The following is a 17,367-nucleotide window of genomic DNA, read 5'->3' on the forward strand; positions in this document are numbered from 1 at the left end:
AGTGGGAGACTTCAACACCCCACTTTCACCTCTGGACAGATCGGCCAAATTGAAACTTAACAGAGACATAATGGTCTTAACTGACTCAAATGGACTTAATCGATATCTACAGAACATTCCACCAGAACAAAAAAGAATATACCTTCTTCTCAGCACCCCATGGAACCTTCTCTAAAATCGACCACATACTTGGCCACAAAGCAAATCTCAACAGATACAAAACAATTGGAATAACCTCCTGTGTTCTATCGGACCACCATGGTTTAAAGTTAGATTTCAACAACAGAAAAAACTACAAAAATCCTACAATCTCATGGAAACTGAATAATGCTCAACTGAATCACCAATGGGTTAAGGAAGAAATAAAGAAATAAATTAAAGACTTCCTAGAGATCAATGAAAATGAATACACCACATACCCAAACTTAGATGACTAGACTGCTACACAACTCCAGGGAGGCTACCTAGAAAACGGGACCCTAGGAAAGACACAGGGATCACCCAATGACAGAGAAATGGATGAGATCTACATGAACAACCTGGACGACAGTGGGAGTAATGAAGGGCAAGGTTTGAGGGAAAGAAAGCTTAGGGGAGCAGGAGATCCCAGCTGGATCAAGAACAGAAAGGGAAAACAAGGAATAACAGACCATGATAAATGATGACCACATGAGAACAGGAATAGGCAGAGTGCTGGAGAGGTCCCATTAAATCCACAATGATACATCCTCTGTAGACTGCTGGCAATGGTCGAGAGAAAGCCTGATCTGACCTAGTCTGATGATCAGATGGCCAAACACCCTAACTGTCGTGCCGGAACTCTCATCCAATAACTGATGGAAGTGGATGCAGAGATCCTCAGCCAGGCCCCAGGTGGAGTTCCACGAGTCCAATTGTGGAGAAAGAGGAGGGACTGTAAGAGCATGAACTGTGGAGACCAAGATTGGAAAAAGCACAGTGACAAACAGCCAAACTAATGGAAACACATGAATTATGAACCAAAGGCTGTGGAGCCCTCAGCTGGATCAGGCCCTCTGGATAAGTGAGACAATTGAATAGCTTGAACTTTTGGGAGGCACCCAGGCTGTGGGACCGGGACCTGTCCTTTGTGCATGAGCTGGCTGTTTGGAACCTTGGGCTTACACAGGGACACTTTGCTCAGCCTGGAAGGAGGGGACTGGACCTGTCTGTACTGAATCCACCAGGTTTAAATGAATCCCCAGGAGAGTCTTGGCCCTGGAGGAGATGGGAATAGAGGGGAGGGGATGGGAGGGAAGGGGAGTGGAAGGGGGGAGGACAGGGGAACCCATGGCTGATGTGTAAAATTAAAACACAAATATAATAAAAAAATTAAGGACATATTAAAAATATTTTGAAATGTTAAAAAAGTCAACCAAACAAAAACAAGCAAAGTATGCACTAGTCAGTTCTGAACTGCAGAGATCCCAACAGACAGAATTGGGTATCGGGTGGTTCTTCCCTCCTGAGGCGTGAACCATCTCCTCCCGGACAACGCTCTCAGCTGGCAACCTTGCTTCCACGGCATTTCCCCTTCCGACCATTAGCCCTTCCTCACTCCTGGCACAGAACCAGGCCAAGAAATCATCACAGTTTAGACCACAAAGGCCAAGAGGTCACCTTTTCATGATAGTGAGCAGCTCCCACGGCTTCTCAGGTTCTTCTTGGGAAAGTCTCCTGGCTGTGGAATCAGGACACAATGTTATGTGTCGAATGAACATTTTAGGGACGTTCTATAGGAAAGCCTTAGCTCAGCAAGAGGAATCTGAAATCCTAGACTGGGTGCTCTAAGGCATGGGTTTCTATCTAGCATTATTACTTAAAATTTGCTGTCCTTGCCTAATTTCCTTTAATGTTTCCAACCATGTGAGGAGCATCAGTATCAGGCCTATTTTGTGGATGACTAAGTAAGTTGAATTTTGCAGGGTCATAAAACTAGTTCTCGATGAGACTTTCTTTTTCCTGTGACATAACACCTGATATTAGTGACCTAAGAGTTTACTTTGGCACTGAGTTCCTCCACTGTGGCAGGAAAGGTTTGGTGACTAGAGGGCCTGTGTGCGAAATTGTGAAAGGGAAAGCCCAAGTTATAACAGAGGCCCTAGACTGGTAGTCATGCAAAGTTGGACAAGGAGTGCTGTCGGTACCGAGCGTAGCCAGGCCTAGAGAGAGCCTACATGTGCAGCAAGTGGCAGGGCCTGCTATGAACATGTCATGCTGCCAGCTCATGCTGCCATGAGCCACCCAGGCACTAGGCCTTCCCTGCTGTGATGGACTGACCATCTCCGAAGCTGTGAGCAGAATAAGCCGTTCCTCCTAAGTTCTGCTAGGTGGGTCGTTACCATGATGACAAGGGGAAGCAGTAAACCCTAAGTGATTTCTGCTGTACAGTGGTCTGTATCACTTCCTTAATTGTTTATGCTCAAGGAAATTAGGCAGAACCTTTTTGGAACACTTCCATATTCTCAGCTCCTACCCACAGCCATCTTCTGCGTAAATCACAAGCTATGGAACTAGAATTTCAGAAGTTACAACACCTGGCTCCTGGCAGTGGAACTCAAAGTTGTGTAGAGACGGTGGGAGCTCTCCTGGGGGCGGGGAGTCAGGAGACACTGGGACTTTACCTCTTGATGCCGCATCTCTAGCCCTCTGCCTGACTTTCCGGTGACGCTTAAAGAGAAAAATATTACAGTGTGAAGCTGGGACTCCATTCTCTTCTTCATGTCCAGACTGAGAGGTCATATACATTTCCCTACACGTTGTATGCTCCCTTACATTGCCTTCCCTAGACCCTGCCTTTCTTTCCACCTGAACCTTTCCCTTCTCTGCTTATTTCTCATTCACTTAAGGCTCTCCTTCCTCCTTCCCTACATCTCTACTTTTGTAGAGAGGGTGACACCGGGAGAAAATCTGAACAGAGTAAGATATTTCTGCCAGCCCGAGGGTTGGCTGCTCACTAAGTCCTCCAAATGAAGAAACTCCCCACTCGGGAGGTCTTCTGAGATCCAGCGTGGTCGGTTTTTTTCTATTATGTAACTCAACTCAAGACAAACGGAGCCTGTTGGCTGTTCAATTGGAGTACATCACAGGGAGGGCCTGGAATGTAAGGAATTATTTGTAGGTCCTTTGTAACCACTTCCTTTCTTTTCTAAGTACTTGGCACAAAATGGAGGCAATCTGGAGGAGCGTTTAGAATTTAAAAGTTACTTATCTAGGCTTAAAGTAATTCAAGTTTAGTCAGTGTTTTCCTACCCGGCAGCAGCTCTTTTTAGGTTCCAAACTCAATCCCTGGTAACTCCGTCTTATTTGCCAGGCAATTAGAAAGATGATGAAGATGGAGCTATAGGTACATAAAGGAAAGCCAATGTCCCACAGAGAACATGCAGAGCTCAGCATGACCTAAAATCTCCTTAGCATGAGGGGACCAGTCATCTCCGCATCTAGTCATTCAGGGGCCTAAGTGCCCAGGGGCTCTCAGCACATGGCTGCCTCACAGAGGGTAGGGTTAGGACACCAGAACGCATCACAAAGCCCTCTGTTCCACAGAGGGTGTTCCAGTGGAATTTCATTCTGTGTGTGTGTGTGTGTGTGTGTGTGTGTGTGTGGTCATCTGTAAAGGTTAAGAAGTCTGAGTTCATAGGTGTCATGCTCACTATATACAGATGAGATAGACAGAGATCTATCTCCTTTCCTCTGCTTCCTCTGTCTCCCATACCAATCTCTTTGTTCAGCTTCCTCATCCACAACTGTACAGTTGTTTATTCTCAGAATCTTGAGTTCTTTGTTCTTTGGCACACTGGGAACCTTGTGAGAAAGAGTGGCTAGGAGAGAGAACTTCACTAACTCCATACCTGACCTGGGACACACAGGAGTTTACAGGGTACGGTGCGGTTATGGCTTAGAAATGGAGAGCTTTGATGTTTCAAACAAGGGGTTACCAGAGACCAGAACGACAAGAGGGGCTGGTTCTGGCTGATGCAATACAGCCAAGGTGGCAGTATCTTTAAATGACACCATCCAGGAAAGAAAGACATCTACAGTGTGTGGCTGGAGAGTAACCCTAAACACTGTTCTCCACGGTACACGGATGTAGCACACTCATGGAACTCTACCCACGTGAAAGCCTCCTACATGCTTAGGGTGATGAATGCTCACAAGAGTGGGCTTAGTGGCCATTTCTGTCTGTGGCTACCAATGTCTTGTTGCTCATGGTTGGATGCACGGCTTCTGTCTGGAGGTTTTTTCCCCTCTCAGATCTGGATTTAGGAAAATGTCAGTCAAGGCAGCATTTTTCAGTTCTGGCTACCCACTACAATGACCTGTCATCACTCTTCTGTCCTGAGTATTCCTGCTACCTGCTTGGCCTTTGTGGCCACTGTAAGAGGCTTCTGATTCCCTAGCAGTTCTGAACACCCTTGAGAAGCTTATTCTGGTGACAGTGTTCGCCGGCAAAGGACTCTGTGAAGAGACTACACCTGCTGGTGTAGTGGACTCACAATGTGCTCACCCCTAAACTGCAATGTCAAGAGCATAGAGGCATTTAGGGCATCTGTGTGGAGTCTCTGATCTCAAGAAACAAACAAACAAACAAACAAATCTAGTTGCAAAGATTAATTCAAATAAAGTAAGAGTTAACAATAGTATAAATAGAATTTTATGTTCATCTTAGACTTGTAGCCATCCTGTTTCTGAGAAGAGGAACCATAATTAGGTCCTGGTTGTCAGAGTGGACTCCTGGACTCCTGGGTACTTAGAATTCGCCTAAAACTGCTGGCTCTGCTTCAGGACTCTTCCTAATAGAATGAGAACTTTCTAACAACTACACGAACTAAGAGATGGGCCACAAAGTTCATCTGGCAGTAGGAAATGCAGGTCTGCTCTTGAAGAGGTGCAGCTGAATGAATGGGGGAAGGCAAGACTGGGAAGATTTGAGCAGGGTTGAGACCTACCGAGGGAAGACTGACACTTCTTTTACACTTTTACACTTTTTTGACACTAGTACTAATTTTTTTTCTTAAAGTAGGCATATATAGTACAAAATAGGAACGCACATACACATATGGTATAAAATAGGAACACACACAAATATATATATATATATATATATATATATATATATATATATATATATATATATATTACAAAATAGGAAAGGCAGAAGGCACCTTTCTTTCCCATCTTTATCTCCTTATACTTAATTTTCTTATTCATGTATCTTTCAAAATTAGGTTAGCATAATGTTAATGTGATGATTTGAACGAGAATGGCCCCATAGCCTCATGTGTTTGAATGTTTGGTCCTCAGTTATTGGAACTGCCTGGGAAGGACTAGGAGGTGTGGCCTTGTTGGAGTAGGTGTGTCACTGGGGGTGGGCTTTTAGGTTTTAAAAGTCTATGCCAGGCTCAGTCTCCCACCCTACAACTTGCATGTTAGACGTGAGCTCTCAACTACTTCTCCAGCACCATGTCTGACTCTCTGCCAGCATGCTTCCTGACCTGGTAATCATGGACTCACCCTCTGATATTGTAAGCAAGTCCCCAGTTAGATGCTTCCTTCTACAAGTTGCCTTGATCATGGTGTTTCATCACAGCAATAGAACAGTGAGCAACACACGTAGGAAACATAAATAATAAACCTGGTTACGTGGTTTTTAAGCCTTTGAAGTTGGTTTGTGGGAAGAGTGTGGAAGGGTTTGGAGCCACAGGTTAGAGAAGCTTTGTAATGCTGTACATACAGCTTAATGGGCCATTCCAAAGGGAGAACAAAAGACCAGAATGCTGATAGGAACATGGGCAGCAAAGACCATGCTTCAGGAGACAAAGACTTTATTGGGAACCAAATTAGATGTCATTCATTTACATTCTGGCAAAGCATATGGTTATATTAAACCTATATCCTGAAAGATTAAGTGAGGCTGAATTTAAAAATAATGGACTAATTTGTTTGACAGAGGAAATTTAAAGATAGCACAGCACCCAGGTTATGCCATGACATTGCTTACTCTTAGCTAGAACCATGATGAGAGAAAGCAGAAAAATAAGACAAACATGCAGTTTGGTCAGAAGAGGAGGGTGAACCCAGTTGTGGTAGTTTGAATGAGAATGGCCCCCATAGGCTCTTGTATTTAGTGCTTAGTCACCATGGAGCAGAACTATTGTTTGAGAAAGATTAGAAGGATTAGGATGTGCGGCTTAGTTGAAGTAGGTGTGCCCTTGCTAGAGGAAGTTCGTTAGTGGGGGTGGGCTTTGAGGTTTCAGAAATTCATACCAGGCCAGTCTCTCGCTTTCTCTCCTCTCTTCTCTCTCTCTCTCTCTCTCTCTCTCTCTCTCTCTCTCTCTCTCTGCTTGCTATCTCCAAATCAGGATATAATGCCCTCAGCTACATTTACAGCACCATGCCTGTTTGCTTCCTTTCTTAATGATCATGGTCTAACCCTCTAAAACTGTAAGACTTCTTAAGTATGAAATCTTGGCCTTAGCTTGGGTTTGTTCCCAACTAGCTCTTATAACTTAAATTAACCCATTTATATTAATCTACATTCTGCCACATGGCTCGTTATCTTTCCTCAATATAGTGTATGTCTGACTTCTTCCTCTGTATCTCACTGGCGAATTCCCCATGCTTCAGATTCCAGAGTCTCTCTCTCTCTCTCTCTCTCTCTCTCTCTCTCTCTCTCTCGTCCTGCCTATCCTCTCTTGCCTAGCTACTGGCCGTTCAGCTCTTTAGTAAACCAATCAGAAGGGCTTTATGTGGGGGAGGTTAAATAGAGACATACCTTCACAGTGTACAAAAAGATATCCCACAACATTTCCCCCCTTTTGTTTAAATGAAAAGGAAATGTTTTCACTCTAACATAGTATTTTATATATATATAAAACAAGAACAATTATTAAGTAGGATTTACAATGTCCAGTCCATTTGTATTTGGCAAGTTTGGAGAAAGTATTCTATTATCTTGGTGCATCCAAAGTTTTACACATAAACCATTTTCTATTATAACCTGTATTGCCTAAATATCCCTTTAGACCTTAAAATATTTTCTTAGATAAATTACTTAAATGGTTATGTCTCTCAACCTTTATAAACTTTACATCTTTTTTTGTGAATTTCTTTTCTGAATTTAGTAACAAGGAGAACTGTAAGACTATAACTAATTTAGATCTCCTCATCAGTGATCCCAGAAGGATAAAATATTACCTGGGTAAATAGGAAGTACAAAGCAAACAACTTTCAAATGAAATGACAGAGACAGCTGGCTGCCAGGACAATCACCCAAGGTTCTTCTGTTGGGGCATCCATGTTTGACCTAAAGGCCTTGAATATCTGAAAGACTTTTCTATGAAGCAGGAATTTTAAAGGGCTTAACTACCTTGTCTTGGTAAGGTTCAGAAGTCAACTTTCTTTGTGTCCTGCTTGTCCAATTTGGACAGCATGCTGTCAGCAGTTGAGGCAAGGGCAGTTTCTTGCTCAATGGCTAGCTTTGACACATTGAAAGCAAACTCCATATGGAGGTTCTTTTATGCCCATCATCCTTTTTTGAAGTAAATTGGTGCTGTCAGGAGCAGATGTGTCTCATTTAAAATGAGCTGCATAGGTACAATACCTTAGACAAGAGTAGAAACATATATACAGTATGTTATAACAAAAATAACCTTAAATTGGTATCAATATACAAAATTCTATACCAATGTAAAATATTTGAGACTAGTAGTTGCTTTTTAGTAGATCCAATAATCTACCCTTCTATCCTATCATTCCTATGTCCACTCCCCCTTCTTTTCATTAGATAAGAAAGAAAGAAGGATAGAGAAAAGAAAAAGAAAGAAAGAAATCCCTCAATCCAACCTCCTCTGTTTAGTTTCATCTCTGACCATGACTAATAACAATTTGCAACTAACCCCCCCAAACAATGACAAACATCCATAATCCACTGAATAACCAAAAACCATCCACCCCACCTTTCAGGAATATGGGCATCATGTTCTTAAAATTACTTCTGCTGTCTGGAGGCAAGAGCATCTCTAGGGGACCCTGAGAACACTGAGATAATGGTCAAGTCATGGGAGGGCTGGCTGTATCATTTCTTGTTTGGTCTTCGTGGTGGGAAAGTTCAGAGCTAGTCTGAAGTCCTGGCTGGGTGGTCTGTGAGGCTGGACCATCTCAGCTAGCAGCTTTGAATTTGTTCTGGATGGAGAATTTTGAGGAAATGGCACAGAGGCATTCTGCCATGGCTTCCCTGCACACAAACTCTTCCTCCTAGAGCTCTGTCAGTCACAGAGGAGAGCAGTAACACAGACACTGTGTCAGGGAGAGATGCCTCTCCTCCTACAGTGATGGTTAGATTATTTGAGGAGAGAGTAGACGTTAGCCAGAGGCACTGAGGTGACCTGTCCCTCAGGTGAGGGACATATTACAGAAGCTACTAACAACACAGATGGCACAGCTGGGTTCTGAAGAAAGAGCACTGAGTCCTATCAAAGCAAAGTGTCCATTCTTAAAGGGTTTTGAGGAATGTAGAGAAGTCCTAAACCAAAGGCAACAGTCTCCCAAACTAGAGAGATAAAAACCACTTAACGACATTTCTGTCTCCACCTCCCCTCCCCCAATTCTGAAGGCTAAACTCAGGAATTCACTATTTGTTTGTTTTGTTATCAGCTTGACACATGCTTGGGTAATCTGAGAAGAGGAAACTTTAGTTAAGAAAATACCTGTATTATATTGATCTGCTGGCATGTCTGAGGGACATTTTCTTGATTAATGATAGACGTAGGATGGCCCAGTTCACTCTGAGTATGCTTCCTCTGGGCAGGTGGTCTTGAGTTGTGTAAGAAAGCAGGCTGAGGAACCATGGAGAACAAGCTGGTAAGGAGTGTTCCTCCATGACTTCTGCTTCGGTTTCTGCCTCCAGATTCTTGCCTCCAGGTCCTGCACAGAACCATCCCACCATCCAACACTGCTAAGGTGCTTCTGGGTGGACTTAGAAGCTACTCCAAATCTTTTGTTCACAAAATCAATGGACAGGGCCAGACCCTGAGTTGGCCATGAGAGTTTTGAGAAGAGAGGAAAGAAGAACTTGATGGAGTAGAAAGCACACAGGGTCAGCCTGAGGTCTGAGATTGCATGCTGGCCCCGAGGTCTGGCAGGTCTTGGAAATAACCTTTCTCCAGGCTAACTGCAGAGGCACAGGAGATTGAAAGGAGCCCCTGTCTTAAAGGGAAGCCTTGTCAAGGTTTGTCTGGCCATAAATACTGCAGAGAAGAGCCGAGGACGGTAGAGCAGTCTATAAGGTCCTTGCCTTGCAAGTATGAGGACTTGAGTTTGAGCCCCAGAACCACATCCTAAACAGCAGGGCATGATGGCAAATACTTGAAATCTCAGTGCTAGAGAGACAAAGATAGACAGACATCTGGTTCAGTAACCAGCCAGCCTAGTCAGTGAGTTCAAGACCAATGATAGACACTGTCTCAAAACACAAGGTGAACAGCGTCTTTAAAATGACAGTTAAAGTTGTCCTATGGCTGCCATATGCACACACACACACACACACACACACACACACACACACATACACACACATACACACACACACACACACACACACACACACACACACATGCACCTGTACACACACACACACACACACACTTCAGAGAAAGACTGAAAGAGATCTCTGGCAGAGGTTTAAGGTTTGAGAGATTGTGAACATTGCCATCCTGTAATAATAGATCTGTAACATATATCAAAATCTGACTTCCTGGAGCCATCACACCAGAGAAATAGGGTACAGGAGTGAGAAAACCCAAACTTGTTGGAGAAAACAGAGCCTACCTATAGGCATTCCTGTCAGCCATATCTAGGACCTCAATGGGACATTCCCCAAAACGTTCATATCAGCCTGTTTAACCTCTTAAGCTTGTGTTCCAGAACCTTGAGCTAAGCGTGGCCAAAATGTGTCAGCCACTCTTCTCTCTTGAGCTGTCCTGGTCGGGTTTTGGTTTGTTTTATTTTTATCTACTAGATACAAGCTCAAATTATCTGAGAAAGGGAACTGCAACTGAGAAAATGCCTCCATGGATTGGCCTATAGGCAACCTGTGGGCCATTTTCTTAGTTACTGATGTGGGTGGGCCCAGCCCCTTGTGGGTGGGGCCATCCCTGGGCTGGTGGTCCAGGGTTCTATAAGAAAGCAAACTGAGCAAGCCAGTAAGGTTCTATAAGAAAGCAGACTGAGCAAGCCAGTAAGCAGCACCCCTCCATGGCCTCTGCATCAGCTCCTGCCTCCAGGTCCCTGCCCTGTTTTAGTCCTTGGCCTGATTTCCATCAGTGATGGACGATTACCTGGAAGTGTAAGATCAATTCCCAAGTTGCTTTAGTTGGGTCTTTATCTCAGCAGTAGAAATCCTAACAAAGACAATGACCTTAAACTGTAACTACTCAGGAACATGCTCCTTAACTGAGCGTACTCAGGAATATACCCATTCTAATGTGCTTTCTTATGTGACTGTGGATAGCCCCCAGCCCCAGCCCCAATAAAAATCCTCAAGCTTCCTTTGTTTGTGGAGGCCACTGCTTTGGAAATTACTCTAGTGCGTTCTCTTCCTTGCTGCAAGTAATAAATCTTTTCCCAGCTGTCTTAGTCGGTCCTCTATTGCTGTGACCATGGCCATAGTTAAGAGACGCCGTGACCACAGCCACTCTTATAAATGAAAACATTTAACCGGGGCTGGCTGACAGTTTCAGAGGATTAGACCATTATCATGGCAGGGAGCATAGTGGTACACAGGCAGACATGTTGCTGGAGAAGTAACTGAGAGATCCACATGTAAATCTGCAGGCAGCAAGAAGAGAGAGACACTTCTGAAACCTCAAAGCTCACCCCCACTGACCCACTTCCTCTAACAAGGCCACACCTCCTAATCCTTCTCAAGAGTGCCACTCTCTGACCACTAAGCATTCAAACTGTGAGCCTGTGGGGGCCATTCTTATTCAAACCAACACACTACTCTTTAAAAAATATTGATTTTAAAAATGTAGTCCAATGTATCCATCCTCCTTTAAGATTAGTGCTTATTGTGATTTTTTTTTTTTTTTTTTTGGTTTTTCGAGACAGGGTTTCTCTGTGTAGCTTTGCGCCTTTCCTGGAACTCACTCTGTAGACCAGGCTGGCCTCGAACTCACAGAGACACACCTGGCTCTGCCTCCCAAGTGCTGGGATTACAGGCGTGTGCTCCCACCACCTGGCTTATTATGATTCTTAAAGGAATTTTTGTCTACTCTAAAGTATTTCCCAATGAAAGAGCTGGAGATGTGACTTGGTGGAAGAACGTTTGCCTGGTACGCACAGCCCCTTGGTTGGATCTGCAACACTATTTTTTAAAAGTCCTAATGAAGACATTCTATGTTGTATTCTAGAAGCTTTATGATTTGTTGTGACCTTCCTAAAACCATGGGAAAATCCATTTTCTGTTGCTGTAACAGAATGCTACAGGTGGCATAATTTATGAAGAAAGCTTTATAAAGAAAACATCTATTTCCTCAAAGTTCTGGAGCATGGCAGTGATATCCACCTGGCATCCGTGGGGCCATGGTGACACAGAGCAAGCTAAGCACAAAGATAACAAAGCACTCAAGCAACAGCCTTTTAATTCACTGACATATTAATCCGTGAGGGGATTAATAAATTCACAAGGACAGAGCCCTCATAACCCAATCACCTCTTTTATTTATTTTGAGACTAATTACAACATATATATACATATTATACATATAGTACAATTATATATATATATATACACACACACACACACACATATATACACACACACAATTACAACATTTCTACCTTCCTTGTTTGCCTGCCTGCTCTTCTTCAAATTCATGGCCTCTTTTTTCATCGTTATTGCAGGCATATATATTCTTGAATATAACCTGCTCACCAATGTATATGCCAAAGAGGATGGGAAAAGTCCACAGGGCCTCAACCCTACACAAAGAAAAATAAGCAATTGAGAAAAGCTGGGAGTGGGAGAGGCAGTCTTCCCCCAGGAACTATCACACTGATTGGCTGTCCAGCCCCAAATGGTCACCTTTTTTTTTTTTTTAAGATTTATTTCTTTATTATATATACTGTGTTCTGTTTGGATGTATGCCTGCAGGCCAAAAGAGGGCACCAGATCTCATTACAGATGATTGTGAGCCACCATGTGGTTGCTGGGAATTGAACTCAAGACGTCTGGAAGAACAGCCAGTGCTCTTAATCTCTGAGCCATCTCTCCAGCCCCAAATGGTCACCTTTTAATACCTCATGTGCTTCTCTCCCTCCCCCTCCTCCTCTTCCTTCTTTTTCCTTTTTATTCATATCTCTTAATAGAACCCATCTCATGATAGAAACTATATTTCAACATGCATTTTGGTGGACTTATTCAAACCATAGGAGAGCCCCACCCAAAATGAGTCAAAACACACACAAGGAACTCTGGTTCAGTATGGGGTATTTCCTTCTGTTCTTTTTTTTTAATCAAGATCACATATTTACATGGTTAGACTTGTGGTACTCAATTAATTTCCCATGTTGCTTCCCCCGCATAAGCTTATTCTAATTAGCATATTTACCTAGCATCTTAGACAGGGTGTCTGTTGCTGTGATAAAACATCATGACCAAGAGAACTTGGAGAAAAGAAGGGTTTATTTTTATCTTCTAGTTTGTAGTTTACCATCCAAAGAAGCTGGGACAAGAACTGAAGTCAGGAACCTGGAAGCAGGAACTGGTGCAGAAGCCATGATGGAGTACTGCTTACTGGCTTGGTCCCCCTGGCTAGTCAGCCTGCTTTCATATACACCCCAGGACCACCACCTTGCCCAGAGGTGGCCCCACCCATGATGGGTTGGACTTACCAACATCAATCCCTAATTAAGAACGTGCACTATATAGTTCCTACAGGCAATTCTCGTAGAAGTATTTTCTCAGTTGAGAGCTCTTCCCAAATGACTTCAGCTTGTGTTAAGTTGACAATAAACTAGGCATGACACTTAGCTACACCTTACTATAAACACCATTTCTCCCCAAAGCTATGAAATTCTTCTTGTTTCTTCTTCCAAGAGGATACAGCTATTTTGAACACTCCAGTGAACTTGTTACCCATGCAGTGAAGGTGGCAGAGGAGAGGAAGACAGCGTTGTCCTCTCTCTACTGCTGTTAGCGTGGCTCACAGTTTTGGCCAATGAAGTTTTCCATGCAAGAAACCAGGTATGGGAGAGCAGAAGAGGGATGCAGGACCAGAGTCAACAATTCCCCCATTCAAGAATTTATATTCAGCCCATTGCAACTCCTTCCTGACCTCTCCTGGGTCATAGGGCTAGTCTACCAGTTAGCTACTCTTTGCTCTACTCCCTCCTCCATCTCTATGTGTTCAGTACACCCCTGCTACTCTGTTAGCCTCCATGTCAGCAATGATGCCAGCCTCTGCCCTAGGCTGATGGCTGGGAGGCGACTCTATCTCTTTGCTCCGTGCTAATATATTCCTGTCAAGCTGTAACTAACCCGAGATTCCTGTTGAACACCTGTCTGGCTAGTCCAGTAAATGATTAATGAGTTTATCATGGATCCAGATAAAAACAAACCTTCTAAAGTCATGACAGATGTCCCTCCTCCTCCACCTACTGGGAGCGTCCCTAGGCCAAAGATGACCTAATCTTGGCAAGGTCTGTTCTTTTTTCCCATTTATTAATTGTGTGTGTGTGTGTTGTGTGTGTTGTGTGTGTTGTGTGTGTGTGTGTGTGTATGTGTGTGTGTGTGTGTGTGTGTGTGTGTGTGTGTGTGTGTGTGTGAGAGAGAGAGAGAGAGAGAGAGAGAGAGAGAGAGCGAGCTTTCAAGAGGTCCTCTCCTATCACATGGGTCCTGACAGCCCAGGTTTGTCAGGCTTGGTGGTAATTGCCTTACCTGCCCAGCTGTCTCATCCAGCCCCTAAATCTACTCTCTCTCTTTTTTTTTTAATATGTATTGGCTACTGCGAACTGGAGTTACAGATGTCTGTAAGCCACCTTGTGGGTGCTGGGAATCGAAACTGCATCTTCCAGAAGAGCAGTAAGTGTTCTTCCTTCGGCTCCTAAATCTGTTCCGCAGAGTGGCAGCTCTCAACCTCTTTTTCCTTTATTCATTTGACAGCTGCTTTTCAAAACCTCTGTTGTGCCAGTGCATAATTTCCCACATATTTTCTATAACGCAAACTTTCTCTCCAACACAGAAAAGCATGTGTGATGGAGAAATATCATACTGTAAGCTTAGCTCACCTTTCACTTCCATCATGTAAATCATTTAAAGGTTTGGGTTATTAAATAGTAACGCTATTTAGTAGTATCACAAAAAATCATGGAGCTTCTTGATTTTTAATTGATTTCTCACTAATTTTGAAAATTTATTGGCTATTTCTTCTAATACTTACTTTGTCCCCTCTCCCCCCTACCCCCATGTATCTGTTTCTAGGATGTCTTGCACATATAATAGTGTTTTTGATGTGTGTGTTTTGTTTTGTTTTTCACTTATATTTCACCTTGGATAACTTCTATTGAATTACTTTATGGTCACTGATTTTTTTCTCCAGTGTCACTGATAAACTTGACTAAAGCAACCTCTGGTAGAGATAGGATCACCTAGAAATTCTGGAAACAGAAAATATGGCATGTTGAAATTACCCATTTAATCAGAAAGATGACCACATAGTATTTTATTCAAAAGTGTATAGTGTTTGTACTGGTTGGTTTTGTGTGTCAACTTGACACAAGCTAGAGTCATCAGAGAGGAAGGAGCCTCAGCTGAGGAAATGCCTCCATGAGATCCAGCTGTAAGGCGTTTTCTCAATTAGTGATCAATGGGGAGGGCCCAGCCCATGGTGGGTGGGGCCATCCCTGGGCTGGTGGTCCTGGCTCAATAAGGAAGCAGACTGAGAAGGCCGCGGAAAGCAAGCCAGTAAGTAGCTCTCCTCCATGGCCTTTGTATCAGCTCCTGCCTCCAGGTTCCAGCCCTGCTTGAGTTCCTGTTCTGACTTCCTCCAATGATGGACTGTGATCTGGAAGTATAAGCCAAATAAACATTTTCCTCCCCAACTTGCTTTTTGGTCATGGTGTTTCCTCTCAGCAATAGAAACACTAACTAAGACGGTGTTTTAAATGAGAATGCCCCCCAGAGGCTTAAGTATTTGAAGACTTGACACCCAGCTGATGACCCTGTTTGGGGAAGTAATGGAGTCTTTAGGAGGTGAAGCTTTACTGGAGAAGGTATGTCACTGGGAGTGGGCTTCGAGAATGTACAGCCTTTCTCCACTTCCTGTTCTTCCCTTCTGCTTCCTGTGTACACATGAAATGTGATCAACCATCTTCCTCCTCCTTCAACCAAGTCATGCTTTCCCTACCTTTATGGACTCCCCCTCTGGAATTGAAAGCCAAATAACCTCTTTCTTCCATAAGTGGCTTTTGGCCATGGTATTTTATCATGGAAACAGATGAACATATAAAGCATAAATAAATAAAACATAAATTGGGGCATAGTGACACTTACCCATAATCTCATCACTCAGAAGACAGAGGCAAGGGAATTTAAAAGTTCAAATCCAGCCTGAGCTAGATAGCAAGTTCAAGGCCAGATGACAAGCCAAGGGCTACAAATGTAGCTCAGTGCCAGAGAACTTGCCTGGAATGCTTAAGGCCCTGTCCTAGTTATCTTTGTACTGCTGTGATAAAGACCATGACCAAATGCAACATCCCAATCACAGTCCGTCGTTGAGGGAAGCCAGGGCAGGACAGCCAGGACAAGCACAGCCCTTCTTCATGGACTCTTTTGTGTCAAGGTGACATAAGACTATCCCGCGCAGACAGAGAACTAAACAGATACTCGGGCAAAGGACCCCAGCATGCGTTTCTTGGAAGAAGGCCTCTTCCCTGGCTAGTTTATGTCAACTTGATGACAGTTGGAGTCATCAGAGAAAAGGGAACCTCAGTTGAGAAAACGCATCCATAAGATCTGGCTGTAGGCAAGCCTGTGGGTGCATTTTCTTAATTATTGATTGATATGGGAGGGCTCAGCCCATTGTGGGTGGTGTCATCGCTAGGCTATGAAACGCCTATGACACGCCTCTGTGGACTCTGGGTATCCACAGCACAGTAAAGGACCCTTACTCATTTGTTTCTAGGAACCGTGCAGAAGTCAGACTGTTTCCATTGGCAGGCGACAGTGCCACAATTATCGTCATCAGATTTCTCCAGGAAGCTGTTCGTGGCTGTAAGCTCATAGGTGCTGTGGGTCACTTAGCCTTGTAGAGAAAACTGGGCAGATGTGCCTCTGACAGCCCCTCATAGAAGCATTTACAGGAGCTTTGCTGTGTCTTCTACTGATAAAATACTAATAGACACCTAGAATGCACCAAGGTTCTGAGAAAGAGGAATGCTTTTTTATTTTTTTTAACTACATGAGCATCACCGGAGATAATCACCGGACAGAAGCCAGGGAGTGCTAGAGGATGGCACCCACACATCCTACATGCCCAGGCAGGGGCAGGCTCTGCGTTAGCTGGAATCTTTTAGGTCAGTTGCTCGGTAAATCTCAAGCCTGGCTTTTCGTCAGATTCATCAATGGTTTGTTAAAAACAAGGCTGGCTGTATTATTTGCAGGACCCAGGTGAAAATGAAAGTGTCAGCCCCTGTGCTGGCTGATTCTGTGCCAGCTTGACACAGGCTAAAGTCATTTGAGAGATAGGAACCTCAGTTGAGGAAATGCCTCCATAAGATGGGGCTGCAGGCAAGAATGTAGGGCATTTCCTTAATTGGTGATTGGTGAGGGTGGAGCCACCCCTGGGCTGGTGGTCCTGGGTTCCATAAGAAAGCAGGCTGAGGAGCAAGCCAGTAAGCAGCACCCCTCCATGGCCTCTGCATCAGCTCCTGCCTCCAGGATCCTGCCCTGTTTGGGTTCCTGTTCTGACTTCCTCCAAAGATGGACTACAATGTGGAAGTATAAGCCATATAAACCCTTTCCTCCTCAACTTGCTTTTGGTGATGGTATTTTGTCACAGTAATAGAAACCCTGACTAAGACAGGCCCCTTGTTTTAAAAGTAGGAAATATTAAAAGTAGTAATTAGAAAAATTTACACACACCCACAATGGGGTCTCTGTGTAATATTCCTGGATAACCTGCAACTCGATTTGTAGACCAGGCTGGCCTCGAACTCAGAGATCCACCTGCCTCTGCCTCCTGAGTGCTGGGATTAAAGGTGTGCACCACCACTCACAGCTGAACTTTACCCTTCTTATCTCTCTCATGTTCTAAATCTCAAGGTTAAACAACATGCATGAATTTTACC

This window comes from Onychomys torridus, chromosome 2 (genome assembly GCF_903995425.1).
Source record: "Onychomys torridus chromosome 2, mOncTor1.1, whole genome shotgun sequence".
Classification (NCBI taxonomy): domain Eukaryota; kingdom Metazoa; phylum Chordata; class Mammalia; order Rodentia; family Cricetidae; genus Onychomys; species Onychomys torridus.